The sequence below is a fragment of the Echinops telfairi genome, unplaced genomic scaffold (genome assembly GCF_000313985.2).
Source record: "Echinops telfairi isolate 266 unplaced genomic scaffold, ASM31398v2 ScPeMD7_7458;HRSCAF=8496, whole genome shotgun sequence".
Lineage (NCBI taxonomy): Eukaryota > Metazoa > Chordata > Mammalia > Afrosoricida > Tenrecidae > Echinops > Echinops telfairi.
This window is the reverse complement of record NW_022111358.1, coordinates 35,719,431-35,731,544: the sequence shown is the minus strand read 5'-3', so window position 1 is coordinate 35,731,544 and position 12,114 is coordinate 35,719,431. Positions and strand designations below refer to the sequence as shown.

Genomic DNA, 12,114 nt, shown 5'->3' with positions numbered 1-12,114 from the left:
GTCCAGTTGTCCCTCTCCACTGTGGGGCAAGAACCTGGCACATAATGTCTGCCCCAGATGTTAGAGGGAACCAACAGCTGTTCTTAACCCAGCGGTTTGGGATTGTTTGGCGGGCAGTTTCCTTTTCCAGTGGCCAAAACGGAGAACTGCCCTTCCCAGGCACCAAAAGTTTCCCCAACATCCAAACACTACACATCTCAGAAATCAATGTGACCTTTCCTTCATGTTGCCAAGTATATTTTTTGTGCATTTGTGTCAGAATGTTTAGTTTACATGTTTTGGGAGCTCCCTCTGATGGTGTAATTTGCTTTGTGGGGGAAGTAATTAACTTTTTTTTTGAAGCTGCATTTGACATCAAAATTACCTTGAGTAACTTTTGATCATTTCCATCTGTGGGCAAAGCTAATAGTGTTTTGTTTTAAAACAGCACCTTGCCTGAACATGAATTTAAAGAAATTAATATATTGATAAAATATATTTGAGACCTTACTGGATTATTTTAATTGCACCATTAAAAACATTTCAATTTAAATTATTTGACCATTCCAGCCTGTGTACTGTTCTCATTGTGGAACTTGGTTTACCTGTCAGGAGTCCACATGTCTTGGTCACTGGTCTTATTTCTTTGTCCAGTAACTTAGGGCAAAGGACTAGATGCACTGTGGTGTAGAGATGACCTGACTGTACCCTATTGCACTTAATCAGATCCTATGTAGGGACTTATCACTGCTTGCATTGTTTCACAAGTAAATCTCATCAAGTACTAGATAAGCATCTCATTTCCTGGACTGGATCTTGGCTAGGAAGAGGGAATACAGGGTACAATCATCAAATGTTTGCTCTCAGGGGTTGTCCCACCTCCTGATGACCCTAAGCAGGCAACCAAATGGAGCACACTGCCCAGTACCTTCCCACTGGCCTGGACCAGTTATCTGGTTCCCACCAGGCCTTTCTGCAGCGATTTAACGCCCTGCAACTTCCAGAACCGTGTACCCTCTGGCTGGGAACCAAACCCAAGCGTCCCTCATGGAAAGGAGGTGGGGGGGGGCAATCATACCCGACCTGTAGCCCACAGTTGTGCCATCTATGCAGTACTTACCGCGCCTCCCCTAAGTGGGGGGATAGCAGTGAACCCACTGGGGTGCAAAGGCCTCTTTCTCCCTGTGTCCACATGGCTGGCAGGAATGCACTGCTGGCCTTGATGTTGGCAGTCCCAAATACAACCCCGCCGCCAGGTTGCTAGTTAATTTCAAATGGCACGGGGCCAGCATAGGCTTCCCCAGTGAACAAACGAGTGTCATTGCCCACCTGGAACATCAGGAGGGATGTCCCTGAGGGAGGTCCTCATGCAGGTAGCAAGAGACCTTCAATGAGCTCCAAGGCTCGTCCAGGAGGGCAGAGACAGGCTTTTTTACACATAGGATTTCTACGGGCCACCTTGTAAGCACCTCAAAATTATCATCGGACATTCCAAACTAAAGCTTGTAATTGAGCGCCCCCCCCCCCAAAAAAAAAAAAGCGCTAAAAGCTCCAGCCCCAAATGTTAAAGTAGGCAGACTGAGCACATTTAGACTCGTTTGGTCCCACCGAAGGTTCCTGCGCAGGCCCCATGCCCAGGGGCGGGCAACGCCTTGGCACACCGAGCAGAGCCGATTAGTGCTTCCACCCACTGCCTGGCGACAGTCGCTCTGGGTGGCCGTGTCGCTCGCGGTTAAAAGGGCCGCCCGCAGAGGCTTGGCGGCCCCAGTTATGCGCCAGCACTTGCTCTGGCGCTGCAGCTTAACCCCCCGCGCCACGGGCCGGCGCGGCGGGTTCAAAGGCAGCGCGAGGTCGACGACAAACTCCGAGAACAGAGAGGGTTGCGAACCAATCACTTTATTGACTAGCGGCTTGGGGGCAACGAGGTCCGACGACGGCGGTCCGACTGAACCTGCAAGAACAAGAGCGGGCCGTGAGCCGAGCGATCCCCAAAGGCCGCCCCCTCCCCCTGCCGCCCCGGCGGCCCGGCTCAGACTCCAGTTCGCATCACCCACGTCAGCAGTCTAACACGTGCTTCCATTGGGATGTCATCACCGCGGGCCGCCGGCCTCCCACCCCGCTCCCAGCCGGCCCGGCCGGGGAAAGGACGACATCCCACCTCACCTCCCAGCCGCCGAAAGGCCGAGCCGCCGCTGCGGCACCGACTTAAAGGGGCGGACGGGAAGCGAGTGGGCGGGCTTTACCACCCTTTAACCAATCGAATCAAACTTCGGACCACGTGCACGCAAACGCACCTAACGATTGGTCGTGCTCCCTGAGTCCTCCAGGGTATAGAGTGGTCCCATACCAACCATCGAGGCGGTGCCTGGGGAGGAGAAAACCAGTTGTGAATTGGCGTTCCCCCGAGTTTATGGACGCGTCGGTATTGCCGGCTTGTCATCGCACGAAAGGAAACTACAACAACCACACACACACACCAACCCCAAGGCGTGGATTCCAATTCATGAAGACCCTATCACAGTGTTTCGAGACTAAATCTCGACGAGAGCAGAAAGCCTAACCTTCAGTGAGTTCCTGTTTATTACATTCTCAGCAGCAATGAATATGGAAACTTCTTCACCAAAACTCAAATCCATTGACGTAGAGTCGGTTCTGACAGTCACCCTGTGGGGCACAGTAGGACTGCTTGTAATCTTCACCAAGTTGCCAGGTGAAATTTGTCTCCTATGGCGTCTGGTGGGTTTGATATTTGGGTTAACTGTAGCACTTAACCCTTTGTCCCCCGGCGCTGCCTTCTATTAAGTTTTAAACACCAAACCACTGCCAGCTAGTTGAATCCGATTCAACTGGGGGGTTTGAGACAGTCAATCTTCTCTCCCCTTCAGAGTTGCTGGTGGGTTTGAACCGCTCACCTGGACGTTAGCAGCCCAAAGCCTACCCACGCCTAAAATGGACTGAGCATGTAAAGGTGAGCAAAACTATCTCTGCTCCTGAGCTCAACGGAACTTGGTGTAGCAGAAAGCGATGGTGCTCTCAAAATCGACATTTTTGCAGTCCAAGGCTGCCTTTGTAATGAATCAATCCATGGGCACTTAGCCTCTGCGAGACTCAATTTCTGAACAATGAGACTCAATGAAATTGTAAGGATTGTCAATCGGCTAGCACATTCTAAGTGGTAAGGGTGTTTTTAATAGACCGGAGTGATTGCAATACTTTAACAAATGCTGAAAGAGACCCATGACCACTTGCTGTGGATACACAGGGAGAGATGGCCCAGCTTTGCTTTGGGGACAGTTAAACATGCTTTTGAAGGTTTATTGAGCCCATGCTGTGACCAGGCACTATAGGGATAAAAACATGGCCCTACTTCTAAGAGCTTGCTTTGTCCTGAATTTGTCATCAGCAGCCTTCACAACAGCCCCAGAGAGCTTACGATGGAGTTGTTGGTAGCTGCCCCAAACTGGTTTCTGCTCAGAAAACTACCTCCTAGCATTTTCCAGGGTAAATCTTCTTTGTCCCGTGGAGCCGCTAGGTTGTTTTGAAACTACCACCTTTGGGTAGCAGCCCTAGACAAGGAGCAGTAAACACAGCCAGCCTCTGGTGTCCTAAAATAGAGGTGTGCACTGAGGACCACTGGGTCTCTGGAGGGAGGATTAGGGAAGTGTTCCTGAAGGTGACATATATTGAGTCCTGGAGCAAGAAACCTGAGGTGTTTCCAGCTACAACTGTGATGAATATATGTGTACCTAAGTGCACATCTCTGATGATCTCCTTAAGCTATAAAATTATTGGATCAAAATAATAAATAGCGTTAAGGTTTACTGATGATACTGCCAGATTCTTTTCTAGAAACACATACACACTTGGGGAAAAAAATCAAACCCACTGCCTTCAAGTCAATCCAATTCAAAGCAATTCACTAGGACACAGTAAGGTGTAAATGTTCCCAAAGCTGACTACCACATCTTCCCATGCAGGAGCTGGTGGGCTTGAACAGTAGACCTTTGGTTTGCAGCTGACCCTTTTACATGTATGCCACCAGGGCCTCTTCTTGTGGACACAGTTGGATCTCACTGCCTGTTGAGGAATGTTGTTGAAGTCTTCCTTGTGTATCTCTTAGTTGGAATCACTGCCTCACTGACATCCTTGCCATTCCACCTTGGTCCCTGCTCCCACGTCTATCTGGCTTTTCCTCTTTCTTGCTCTAGACAAAGCCCCAAATAATCCTTGCTGAAAACGCATAACCACCGCCAGGGCTCCTACAGCCTGCCTTGGCGCTTACCTTTCACTGACTTGTCACTTCTTTGATATTCCCTCGGGGCCCCAATCCTTTGAGCTCATTGACAGTGGTTGAAGGAAAAAAGAAAGAACAAGTGAAGGATAATTATCTGTGTAGAGGCTTAAAAATAAAAAGCCATCAACAAGTGGCTGACTAAACTATGGCTAAATCTCTTCCTGCTCTAAAAGTGGGTTCTACCCCTTTATGTTCCAAATTAATTTTTAAAATTTTATTGGGGGGCTCATACAGCTCTTATCACAATCCATCCATCCATCCATTGTGTCAAGCACTGTGTGAGTCTGGGTAGACTAGAGAAACAAATCCATGGGCACATATATGTGTATTAGAAAGAGAGTTACATACAAGAGTAATTGAACATTGAGAAAACATCCCAGCCCAGATCAAGTCCATAAGTCCGATATTAGCCCATATGTCCGGTGCAGCTACTGGGATTAACTAGAAGGAGGCATGTTTAAGAGCTGCTTAAGAGACGTTCCAGGGCAGTCCTGGGGAGATAAACCAGGCCCGGGAGATTAGGAGGGACCCTCTTCAGGAACCTGAGCCCACCGATGGCAGGGGCTTGGACTGGGCTGTCCCAGCAGAGCAGTGGACAGAGTTTCTGGGTTAGTTTCTATGTTAGTGCTGCTCTAGCCCTTTAAGAAATAGTGACAGTTCCTATGCAAGGCGCCTTCTGATGACAATGGTTATGTGCTCAGCTGCTAACCAAAAGGCAGGTAGTTCAAAAGCAGTCGGGCTCCGTGGGAGGAGTCGGGAGGAGTCCCGGGGCAGGTGGTTGACTGCCTTCCATCAAGACTACAGCCCAGAAAGCAGTGCTTCTCCGCCACCAGGGTCTTAGTGAGTCAGACTCCCGTCGATGGCCCCCAGGCACAAACATGGAAGGGTGACACTTCACCCTGGTGGCATGTAGACTTGGCACCGATGGGGATGGACCACAAAATGACACCAGGAGGCTTCACATGTTCGTTGAAGCAATCCTCCATCACCTCATATTTACACACACACACACACACACACACACACACACACACACACACACACACACACACGGGAATGTTGTCAGCATTCCAGGGGAATATCAGTCGGGGGCTACAACGTGGTGGTCAGTTGTGGTTATTCTTGGCAACAGGAGAGAGGGCCCATAGCGTGACTCCATGGTAAGGGAGCCCTGCATTATCGCCTATGATTGGTCGCTGGTGGGAGGGCTGCCATTCACTGGCTGATGATCAGCCTGAAAGCTCGCTGAAACCCGCTCAGAACCCTTGCAGTGCCAAGCCTGCACTGACAGATGGATGCTGGTTAATGCTTAGGTTTCTTGACCAAGAATTGAACCTGGTTCTCCCCATGAAAGACGAGAATTTTCCCACTAATACCACACACAGATCTCATCTCAGTACCAGGCCCTAATGCTGTGGGCCGGAACAAGAGGGACTAGTAGCTAATGGTTTTACTAGTTCTACTCACACAGTTAGAGGGACAATGTCCCCGCTAGACAAATGGTGACCTTGAGTCAACAACTGGTTTCGTGTGACTTTCCAGGCTTCAAACCTTCAATGTCAATGTCTCTTCTGTAGAATGGGCTGGTAACATCTTGTCGAAATTGTCGGGCAGATAAGGTGGGATGAGTCTATAAAGCAGGTTTCAAAAAGTCTGTGAAACCATTTCATGATCTTTAATCCCACAAACTTTTTGAAGTCCTCTCATACTTGCAAATTGCTAAACAATAGTAAACACCCACTGAATATTCAAGGACCCCTAGGGGTGCCGTGGGCGTGGCAGTGAGCTGCTAGCTGTGAGGTCAGCAGTTCAAACCAACCGGGCGCAGCGGGGGCGAACAGTGAGGCTCTCTGTTCCCATACAGATTGACAGCCTCAGAGATGCATGGAGGCGGTGCCATCATCCTCTAGGGCTGCTTTCAGTCTCGGGAGTGGGTTTGTTTGTTTCTTTGGAAACAAATATCAACTGTGATACTGAGAAAGCTTTGCCAAGAAGGCATGTGGGGAGTGGGATTCTGGGTAAAGAGAAGTCAAATCCAGTCCTCCCAGAACAGAAAGCCAAAGTTCCATTTACCCGAGGCACCAATTGCCTTCGGTGGCAACCAAGTTTCCTTTTCATTTCCCTTAAACATCGTGGCAAAGAGGGGATATTCATTTAGCTTGCTGTCAGAGGCTCTTCCTCAACCTTTTATTGATCCCATAAGGGCCTCCTAGGTGCTGTCAGTTGGTCTGCTTGGAAGTAGTAGCAGCAGATCTCAGGGTGGGGGAGGGGAGAGCACAAAAACCGAATTTATTTATTCTGAAGGCTCTTCTCTTTTGAGATGTTACTAGAACTTTCTACCATGAACTCCCTTTCTGGTTGTACCCGACTTTCAAGTCGGCTTCCAAGGGAGCTACTCTCCCACTACCAGCCAACCGACCTCCAATCAGTTGTAAAAGGAAGGGACTTTACCCAATGAGACAAGCACAAACGCCGTTAAAAGCTGGGGCCTAATCTCGGCCACCAGAGGGCAGCATTTGCCAAAATAAAAAGGAGTCTAGGCCACTGCGATTCACAGGGCTTGTGGGAGCAAGGAGCCCTGGTGCCCTGGAGGGTTACCATGTGGGCTGCTAACCTCAAGGTCAGCGGTTCAAAACCACCACCAGCTGTTCCGCAAGAGAAAGACAAGGTTTTCTGTTCCCACCAAGAGTTATGTCCTACCTGGCCCTATAGGACCGCCATTAGATGGCAGTCCACCAACAATTCTGAGGGAGAAAGATGAGGTTGTCGGCTCCTGATTACAGCCTTTATAACTGCTCTCAGTTTAGTGTGTGTGTGTGTGTGTGTGTGGGATATCAAAAGGCACTGGGCAAATCTGCATATTTCAAGAACAAAGATGAAAGAGCAATGATGTCCCTTTAAGAGCTAAGGCAGTGGTTCTCAACCTTCCTAATGTAACGCTTTAATGTAATTCCTCATGTTGTGGTGACCCCCAACCATAAAATTATTTTTGTTGCTACTTCATAACTGTCATTTTGCTACTGCTATGAATTGGGCAACCTTGTGAAAGGGTCGTTCGACCCCCAAAGGGATCACGACCCACAGGTTTTTGAGAACCGCTGGGCTGTGGTGTACCTGGCCTAAACCATTATCTTGTACATAGGGTCAACTTATATATGTAAACCTCGGTGACAAAAAGAAGGTGTGTCTTTACACTAAGACGTGACCTTTGCCTTGTTGTTGAGTTGAGGTGCTGTTGATCAGTTCCAACTCTCCCTATGTACAGCAGAATGAAATCTTGCCCAATCCTACGCCAGGGGGGGAGATTGTTTTTAACCCCCCTGGGCTTTAATGATAGGACATATATTCTCTCATGGTTTAGGAGGCGTTGTTGTTGTTGTTGTCAGGTGCCATGAGTTTGGTTCCGACTCATAGTGACCCTGGGTACAAGAGGACCAAACAGTGCCAATCCTGTGCCAGCTCACGAGTCTTCTTAAGTTTGAGCCCATTGTTGCAGCCACTGTGTTCATCCATCTTGTGAAAGGGTCTTCCTCTTTTGTCACCGCCCTTCTACTTTCCCAGCCTGGCGTCCTCCTTCTCCAGGGACTGATCTCTCCTGAAGGCCTGTCCAAAGTTCTGTTGCCATCCTTGCCCGAGGAGCATGCTGGCTGTACTTTGTCGAAGGCAGACCTGTTTGTTCTTTTGGCAGTCTGTGATACTTTCAGTATTCTTCGCCACACCCTAATCCATGCATCGGTGCTTCCTTAGTCTTCCATATTGCCTCAGTACATGTATGTCATTTAATAGGACTTCCAAATACGTCACCTACCACTCATTTCCATATTTCTCAGACGAGAAGGCCTGTTGTTCAAAGACGCGCTGAAGAAGCTTCCCTTTCTGTCCTGGGGGTGCATCTGTGATGCCAGCTTCGGCATTATCAAAAGCAAAAAGGCTTTTTTTCCGTGTGTGGCATTGAGATTAAAGCAACACCCCTATAAATAAAACCAGTGCTTATCAGTCTGAGCTTGCCAATCCCGTGAAGCTCACAATACACAAGAACAAGTTACTCTACTTAGACTTCGAACTGGGGTAGAAGAAACCACGCGACCTTGAAACAGCACAGTCAGGCCTGGTGACCGGACCCAACACCTGGCTCAGCCTCTGGGACGCTGATTTTTCTCCTTTCCAGGCTCTTTACGGATTTATGAGGTAGATGGAAGTCAGCATTCCCCTTTGCGTCTCATTTGCTGCGCACACAAGGGTCACAGTGACATTTTGAATTGTAACAAAGCAGCCAGAGTTCCAGGACTGAATGTTCCTCACCTTGACCTCCCCTGTTTGACACACACACACACACACACTCTCTCTCTCTCTCTCTCTCTCTCTCTCTCTCTCTCTCTCAGGGATGTGAAAGTAGTGATTTTCAGTCAAACTTCTCCTTTAACTCAGACCCTGTGGTCAGCTTGCAAGCTGGACAGGTGATGCCATACATACTTGAGTATAAGCCGACCCAACTATCAGCCGAGGCACCTAATTTCACCACAAAAACTGCCTTAAAAATGTGCTGAAAAATTCGGCTTAGACATGAGTACAGACAGTAATTAAAGAGTCCCTCCTGATGTCACCGGACACGTGACCACACTGCCCAGCAGCGATGGGGCCTTGTCCTGCACACCCCTCTCCCCGGCCCCAGCCTCTCCCTTTCCACTGGGACACGCAGGCAACCCTCTTCAAAACGTGTCCACCGAGGTCACGGTTGCCAAAATTCATCACACCCTCTCTCTTTCTCAAAACATGATTTTACGCAGCAGTTTCAGTTCCCTTCCCGCAGTTTCTTACCCAAGTGCTGGGGTGGCACTGCTTCCACCTCCACAGTGTGGACACTCTCTTGATCGTGGGCTCCTGCTTCCATTCCTCTCCTCTCCCAGCCCCTTCCGGTCTCGTCTGCGTAGGAAAGTAACTGTTGTTGATTTAGTCCCAGGCAGCTGATGTTTAAAAGCAGCTCTGTACTTTTTATTTGTTGAGCCTGTTGGCTACATACAAGGTGACCCTGGGGGTTAGTTCCTGTTCAGGGTTGGAAACGTATGTCAAGGCAATAAATAGCCTGAGGGAGCCTTCAAGTCACAACCAGTCAGTCTCTTTGCTTGTCAATTGTAGAAATTTGAGGGTTGAAGCCACCTTTGGCTCCCATTTCTCTCTGGGCCGGTGGCTTGTGGTCCTGCCACTCTTTAACTGGTGTGCCGGGTTCTTCAGCCACAGATGGATTTACGTCCCTTAACTGAGATAGATCCGGGTTCAGGGGCTGGCAATGGGCTCTCGCTGCCTGTGAGGAGTGGCTGGATGGTGCAGCCCCGTTCATGTGCTTGGTTTCCAACTGAAAGGTTGGGGGTTTGAGCCCACTCAGAGGAACCTTGGAAGAAAGGTTTGGAGATCTGCTTCCCGGAAGCTCTGTTCTGCTTGCATGCGGGGACTGATTCAGTGACGACTGGTCCCGGCTGTGGCTCATATGAACATGTGTCAGTTGTGGCTGGGTTCGATCCGCGGTGCATCAAGTGGCCCGTCCCCAACCCCAAGACTTCTTTGTGGTTTTCTCTAGCCATGTTTACTGCTTTCCCTCCAATCCTGAAAATCCTTAGACTGTCATGGGAACAAATCAGACACAGACAAAAGTGGGATTTTATCTTTTTCTCCTAGTATGCTATGTAACCCCTGCCATCGAGGCTTTTCAACTCATAGTAATCTTAGGTAAGGTTTATGAGGCTGTAAATCTTTTTAAATTTTTATTATAATTGGGAGTTAATACATATATCAAGCCATAGTTCAAGCACGTCAAGCAGAATTGTACAGATGCTACCACAATCAGTTTTCCAAACATTCTTTTTCTTTCTGGACTCCTTGACATCGTCTCTCTTTTACCCTACCACCACCACCACTGTAACTCCCCCACCCCCCACCCCAAAACCCTTATTCTACTTGCTGTCCTTATAGGTTCATCAATCCGGGGGTGTCATATATCGAAACACCGAAAAACATATAACAGCTTCATAAGGGTGGCCTCCAGTGACATAACACCTCTGAGATATACCCTAGTAGGACAAACAAATATAAAACTACAGAAAACGTTGAAAACCAGGTCAGGTCCAGCATGCATCAAGAGGGGACCAACTGACTGACAGAGTTTTAACTGTTTGAATGAGGCTGTAAGTCCCTAAGGGAGTGGGGACCCTCATCTTTCTCCTGAGGAGCTGCCGGTGGATTTAAACCACTGACCTTGTGGTTAGCAGTCAGTCCACTGCTTCCCGACACTGCCACCAAGGTTCCTAAGACCTCAGAAGAATGAGTCCATTTGAATTGTGGTACTGGCCGAGAGGATTTAAAGCACCGTGTACTGCCGGGAGGACAAACAAATCTGTGTTGGCTGAAATACAGCCAGAACACTCCGTAGAAACAGGGGTGGCGAGACTCCGGCTCATGGACTTAGAACATGTATCAGGAGAGGCCAGTCCTTGGAAGAGGCTGTCATGCTTGGTAAAGGAGAGGGGCGGTGACAAAGAGGAAGACCCTTAACAAGATGGATTGACACAGTGGCTGCAACAAACAAAACGAAAAACAATTGTGAGGGTGGTGCGGAATCAGGCAGTTTTTCTTCTGTTGTACACAGGGTCGTTATGAGTTGGATCCGACATGATGACACCTAACGGGAACAACCTATGTAAAATGCCTTTTCAACACATGCCAGATGTGCGTGACACAATGGATGTATGTAGGGATTGCGGTAAGAGTTGCATGAGCCCCCAATAAAATGATTTTTTTAAAAGTAACATGCCTTTTTTGGGGGTTTCAAATCTTAGTTTATTCTGTCTTGATACAAACCCCATAAGTGACCCTCTACCAGCTCAGTGAAACCAGTGACCAAGCAGCTTCCAGGTTCTCAATTCAGATTAATAGCCTATAATCCTCAACTAGTCCCCCCCATAAGTCCTCCATCTTTCCCAGTCCCTGTAATCATAGGGTCTAATGAGCTGTTACACGTCACAGGACCCATCTACAAAGAACAAGGCCCCCACAAGCACGCAGGACACGAGGAGCCCAACGGAGATCCGTCTGCATTGATTTTCGATGACTTGGCCTTGGTTTCTTCCAGAGGGAACTAACTGATGACTATTGGACATGATATGAGGGGAATTCCTGGGGCTAAGGATGGGAAGGAGCGGAGCTTCGGATTAGATGAGGCACAGCTGCGACCCCCCTGCTAGCTGCTGAGTCCTTGCTCTGGAGGTCACCTGGGTCAAGTGGCCTGTGATACGAAGACGAACCCCGGAGGGGTAGCTCAAGGGCACCCGGGACCACCCCTCTCCAGGTCCTCGCTTCTGATCACGTCTGATGCAGCGGGACTCAGGGCAGCCTTCGTGGCGGGACTGCTGGCTTCCTCCGCCTCTGTACCAGCTCCGCACCTCGCCCCGAAAGCCCGGAGCTAGGGCCTGCGTTTCAGTCACCTAAGCCCCCCAGAACCCGGCCGGCCTGAGGTCCACTCCGCCCTCGGCCCCGCCCCGTTCCCGCCCACAGCAAGGGTAGCCACGCCCCAGGCCACGCCCCTCACCGCTCTGCCTTTAAGGCCGTCCGCTCCCGGGCCCGCCCGGATCATGAACAGCCCGCCTCCGACCACGCCCCTAGCCACGCCCCTTCGGCGTTAGCGTGCGCTCGGACCTCTGGACCGGCTCCAGGCTAGCCCCGCCCCGGCCCTGCCCACAACCCCGCCCCTACCGGAAGAAGCGCCGGCACCCCGCGCTTATAGGGCCGGGAATGGGGATGCCGCCGCCACCTCGTCAGCCCTGCGGACGCTGAGGCCCGGCCTCTGCCGC

General features: G+C 49.8%; 1 long non-coding RNA gene and 2 other non-coding genes across 3 annotated transcripts; all 3 read right to left on the bottom strand.

Moving 5' to 3' along the window:
- Window positions 1-1,696: 1,696 nt before the first annotated feature.
- LOC115872970 lies at window positions 1,697-1,826 on the bottom strand. The gene has a single exon (XR_004048159.1). It is a non-coding gene; the product is annotated as a small nucleolar RNA SNORA76 (small nucleolar RNA).
- A 33-nt stretch (window positions 1,827-1,859) lies between these two features.
- LOC123522761 lies at window positions 1,860-9,241 on the bottom strand. The gene is made up of 3 exons (XR_006680984.1): window positions 9,092-9,241; window positions 2,274-2,344; window positions 1,860-1,930 (listed from the first exon to the last, which is right to left on the bottom strand). It is a non-coding gene; the product is annotated as an uncharacterized LOC123522761 (long non-coding RNA).
- Window positions 2,007-2,076, bottom strand: LOC115872944. Its single transcript, XR_004048136.1, has one exon. It is a non-coding gene; the product is annotated as a small nucleolar RNA SNORD104 (small nucleolar RNA).
- Window positions 9,242-12,114: the final 2,873 nt, after the last annotated feature.